The sequence below is a fragment of the Loxodonta africana genome, chromosome 9 (genome assembly GCF_030014295.1).
Source record: "Loxodonta africana isolate mLoxAfr1 chromosome 9, mLoxAfr1.hap2, whole genome shotgun sequence".
NCBI classification, from domain to species: Eukaryota; Metazoa; Chordata; class Mammalia; order Proboscidea; family Elephantidae; genus Loxodonta; species Loxodonta africana.
The window spans coordinates 62,478,539-62,484,128 of NC_087350.1; the positions used below are offsets into that span (position 1 = coordinate 62,478,539).

Sequence of the window (5,590 nt, forward strand, 5' to 3'; positions counted from 1 at the left end):
TCGTCTCAGGCTAATTCCTCTCCCCGGAATGTCTTTCTCTCTCTCTCTTTCACCTGGATGATTCCTAATCCTCCTACGAGACTCTTGTTCTATTCTCCAAGAAGACCTTCTTGGCCCCCACCCACCAATATTTGTACATTTCTACGCACTCAAATAGGACCCAATACTTTTCCCTTCTGTTAAATCTTTAAAGCTTGGGACATTATTTTAAAATGATATATTTATGCAATTGTCTTCCACAGTAGATTGTAAATTTCTTGAGGACAGGGTCTATGCCTTCTTCTCTGTGTAACTCAAATATTAGCTGCACAGAAAATGCTGGGAAAGAAAGAAAGAAACCCCAAGGCATAAAATAGAGAGGCCCCAAGGTATCCATTAATTTCTTCTCTGCATCTAGAATGGTACTAGTACGTACACCACTCTTGGGAGAAATGAGAAAACAGTCACTCCAATCATTTCTGTGTTCCATGGCTCAGACTGGAAACCCTGGCAGCGCAGTGGTTAAAAGCCACGGCTGCTAACCAAAAGGTTGGCAGTTCGAATCCTCCAGGGGCTCCCTGGAAACCCTAAGGGGCAGTTCTACTCTGCCCTGCAGGGTCGCTGAGTCAGAATCAACTCGACGGCAACGGGTTTGGTTTTTTTGGTTTTATGGCTCAGATAAGGAGCCCAGTTGGGAAGGGCTGGAATAGAGGATGGGAGCTTTAAGGGCCTAGGATCTGGGTTCCTGAGCATGTGATAAAAAGGAGGATTATTTGGTATTTGAGACCTGGGAGGAAAAAGAATGAAAGAACGGCCCAGAATTTTAACTAATAGAAGACCCTTTTGAACATCTCATCCAGCCCTCTCCTACAGTTTTAAGGTGCCAACAGTGTGTGGGTGGGGGGATGGGGGAAGGAGGTTGCGTACACTTAGTCCAGGGAACTTGAAATGTAAATATAATGAAATGTAAATTCAATCGTAATCCCAAGCAACAAATACCCTTTTCAGAACTCTAGATTTTTTCCATTTGGCTTCCAGTACATATATGTGTTCTCCAAACATAACCACTTAGTTCTACTGTTTTATAAAGGCATCTATTAAAAGCTCATTTACACTTTCACTCAACACTTACAGTTGGGAAGGCATAACCCAGAAAAAAATTACTGAATCTGCATTAGATTCCTTTGCCTCATCCTAACTGACTACACTAGTGTTTACATCTGTAAACGCTAGCATTGCTTGAGATCATTTCAGCCTAATTTCTCTCTCGCCAACATTATATTAATGGCTAAAAATAAATAAACAAATTGTGCTCTGCAAAAGGCAAAACTATAGAGACAGTAAACAGAGCAGTGGATGCCAAAGGCCCTGGGGCGAGGGGAGGGATGAATAATTGAAGCACACGGCACTTTAAGGGCAGTGAAACTACTCTGCGTGATGTTATAATGGTGGACACAGGACATTATGCATTTGTCAAAACCACTAGCCCTACACGACACAAAGAAAAACCAAAACCCGTTGCAATCAAGTTGATTCCCACAGATAGCGACCCTATAGGACAGGTTCTACCCATAGGGTTTCCAAGGCTGTAAATCTTCGCAGGAGCAGACTGCTGCATCTTTGGCCTGCTGAGTGGCTGGTGGGTTCAAACCTTCGACCTTTGGATTAGCAGCTGAGCTCTTAACCACTGCACCACCAGGGCTCCTTACAACACAAAGAGTGGACCGTAAGGTAAACTATGGACTTTAGTTAAGTATTTAGTACCAATATTGATTCATCAGTTGTAACAGATGTACCACTCTAACACAAGGTGTTAATGATGGAAGAAACTGTGTCGGAGAGGAGAAGGGTATGTGAGAACTCTCTGCACTTGCTGTGCAATTTTTCTGTAAACCTAAAACTGCTCTAGAAAATAAGGTGTATTTAAAAAAAAAAAAAATTGTGAAAGCAGCCCATAATCTGAGACACTCCACAAGGCCTTGGGAGTGAGGAAACTCCCTGTTTTCTCAGGATAATCAGGGAATGGAGTGGGTAAAGACCTTGTCTTACATTTGGGCATATAGAGTACTATTTTTTATAAAGTCTGTTTCATCCTGTGAATAGCACAAACGTCTTTATATATATATACACACACACATATATATTTGGGGTGATGTTCTTGTCTTTTATTGTGATTTAGGTGAAAGTTTACAGCACAAGTTAATTTCTCCTACAAAAATGTATACACATATTGTTATGTGACACTAGTTGGACTCCTATAATGTGACAGCACACTTCCCCCACTTCGTGTGTCCATTAAACCAGCTCCTGTCCCTTCCTGCCTTCTCATCCTGCCTCTGGGCAGGAGCTGCCCATTTGGTCTCGTGTATCTGCTTGAACTATGAAGCACACTCTTCAGGAGTTATTATTTCCTGTTTTACAGTTCAGTCTAATCTTTGAAGAGTGGGCTTCAGGAATGGTTTTGGTTCTGGATTAATAGAGTGTCCGGGGGTCAATGTATTTTTTGATGTTAAAAGGTTTAAGTTGCTAAATTTATACATTCAAATTAACATGTAAAAGTCTGTATTTCTATTTTTTAATCTTACATAAGCTGTGAGGCTCCAGAATGTAAATGAAGCCTGCCTGCGTTGGTCTGTCTCCCCACATACAGAGATCTCTGTCCTTCTTGTCCTTTTAAGTTCCTGCAATTATCAGGTGTCCTAACAGCTCTTGACCTCACATCGCCACAAGTCAATAGTGTGGGATGCAAATTCATTTCATAATATTTGCCATTTTAAATTTACTTCTTGTTTTGTTTTGCTCTAATTTAAGGAGAGTCGAACAGTTTCTCTTGCTCTCTGAACTGAGCTTATACCAATTTGCTTAACTTTTCAAGCAGTTCTCAGCGTGACCAAAAATGGAAAGGCCAAGCATTAAGGGGAATTCAGGAACCTGGCCTGTCCCAAGCAGCAAGTTCATGCTGGAAAATGGTAAGAGAGAATGTGCAACAAGACAACCTGATCATATATTTGGACATTATCTTTTAGGCAACCCTGGTGGTATAGTGGTTAAGTGCTATGGCTGCTAACCAAATGATGGACAGTTCAAATCCACCAGGCACTCCTTGTAAACTCTAGGGGACAGTTCTACACTGTTCTATAGGGTTGCTTTGAGTTGGAATTGACTAGATGGCAATGGGTTTGGTCTTGGGTATTTTTTAGGCAACAGGGAACCACTGCATATTTTTTATTTGATAACCAACATTGAAAAAATCTACAGGCCATTTAGCACAGTGGTAAAAGGGCACAGTCTTTGAAATCATATAGGACTAGGCTCAAATCTGTTTCTCAATAACTATCGAACTGCTGACCTTTTGGTTAGCAGCCATTGCTCTTAACCACGGCACCGTCAGGGCTCCTCACTTCACATAAGCTCCTGTTATTTAGGTGAATCTAATAATATTACACATCTCAAATACTTGTTGAGTGGATTCTAAAAGGCAATGACTATAAAATGCTTAGCACAGAACCTAGCTTATAGTAAGTGCTCAATAAATGGTGACTGTGATATTCTATAAAGTTGCATTTTGGGAAAATTAACCTGGGGGTGTGTATATATGATGGACTGAAGCAACAAGAAGTTAGAGCCAGGGAGGTGATTATAATGCAGAGAAAGCTTGGGATTGTGTTCTGAAATTCTACAAGATTTGGTGATCTAGACAAGACAGGGGAGACACTAAAGATGACCCAGAAAATCAGTCTGGCTAACCAGTTAAGGGAACTTCAGTGCCACTCAGAACAATGTCAGAGAAGAGAAGAGAAAAGAATAGGCTTGCTTTTGGACACAATGAGTTTAAAATGATGGTGGCCCAGCCAAGGGTAATATTCACTAAAACCGGTTGCCATTGAGTCGATTCTGACTCATGGTGAGCCCACATGTGTCAGAGTAGAACTGCGCTCCATGGGGTTTTCAGTGGCTGATTTTTTTGGAAGTAGATCTCCAGGCCTTTCTCCCAAGGCGCCTCTGGGTAGACTCAAACCACCATCCTTTCAGTTTGCAGTTAACTGTTGGCATCACCCAGTGACTTGAAAACATGAAAATTTCAGGAGATAAGTCCCTATGAGAAAAAGAGACTTTAGAAGAGCTTTTATTGAGGTGGGGAAACAAGGGAGGGGGTGGCATGTAAGCCCACGTGGAGTCAGAGATACAAATGCTCTTAGACACTGGGTTTCTTCTAGTTTGATTTTCTTCCTTGTTCAACTCAAAGCTCCAGGAAAGCAGGGACTGTGTCTGTCTTGCTTATCACTGTATGCCCTAAGCCAGGCTCAGTGCTGGGCAAGAACAGGTTTTCCTCAAGTAAGTGCTGAATGAACTCGTGGTGGTCTTTTTGATTATCACATGAAGTTCAGAAGCTCTAACTATGTCTTCCCTAGGTTTTTGATCCATATAAACTAGGAAAATGAAGTATTAATAGATAACATCTTTCAAAACATAGGAGTTTTGCTGGGTGGCAGAACTGCAGAATAGTAAACTGACCCTCGTGGAGAAAAGGTGAGAGCTGCCTCTGGGAGCCAAAGGAACAAGAATTTCAAAGGGAAGGGTATGGATGCAATCAAGAGCAAAGCAAAGGTCAAGGTGACTGGAGGACAGAAAGGCTGCCTCTCCCTGCATGTGATTCCAGCTTGAGGAAACAGCCCAGTTTGCCTGGATTACTAAAACTGGACCATTCTTTCAGGGCCTGTCAAGGAAGGTCTATCTATGTCCCTGGTGGAGAGAGAAGAGGAAGGCTGAGGATGGAGAGAAGGCTGGCTCAGACCACACCTATTGCTGCAACCCCTTCCTGCCAGGTGGGGACTCTCCATGCTCACACCTCAACTGCTCCTCCGGGTGCTTTCCTCTATTTCATTTCTAGATTTCCAGCCTGGCATTTCCTAGTGCCAAAGTGTCCCTCTCTCAACATGCCACTGGAATGTATGCCATTTTCTGGGCATACCTTTCATACAGAATCAAGGCTCACATCTCCTTTGTAAGGGGAGGAGAGGAAGCAGGGATGGAAAACCCAAATCTTCAAATAACTGAAAACTAATCACACTTGAATAAGGCTGTGGTCAGACACATTCAACAACCAGGTTTTCCGAGGGACTTTCCTCTGTAAGCTTCCAGGTTTTCAAAACTGTTTTCTACCACCACCAAGATATGGAGAATAACTCCGGCTAGCTTGAGGAAATCAACACTATGGAGATCAATATAATTGTACCCCTTCTACCTGGCAAGAGTCCTCTTATCTGTTTCCCGACCAAAATACCAGTTTCAGGAAATATCACCATTAGGCAATCTGTGTTTGGCTGTAGAAAAGGATTTGAGACTTTGCCCTTGAAGAAGAAGAAAAAGAGAAAAAAAAAAAAAATCCCCCAAGTACTAGCTTTGCTTCCCCTCCCCAAAGAGAAAGATGTAATAATAAATCAGACATCTCAACAATGACTGCAAAATCTATCCCACGGGTGGGTGGAACAGACCCACTGGCACGACTGGCTAATCTATGGCCAGGATGACTGCCAAAAATAGGAATATAAACCACAAAACCAAACAGAAAACCACAACTTGAGGAAATCATGCGTGCGTCTCTTTCCAT

The 5,590-nt window shown here is 42.3% G+C and overlaps 1 long non-coding RNA gene across 1 annotated transcript; it reads left to right on the top strand.

Moving 5' to 3' along the window:
• Positions 1-1,827: 1,827 nt before the first annotated feature.
• On the top strand, positions 1,828-5,371 carry LOC135232452 (uncharacterized). Its single transcript, XR_010323046.1, has 2 exons — positions 1,828-2,948; positions 4,694-5,371. It is a non-coding gene; the product is annotated as an uncharacterized LOC135232452 (long non-coding RNA).
• Positions 5,372-5,590: the final 219 nt, after the last annotated feature.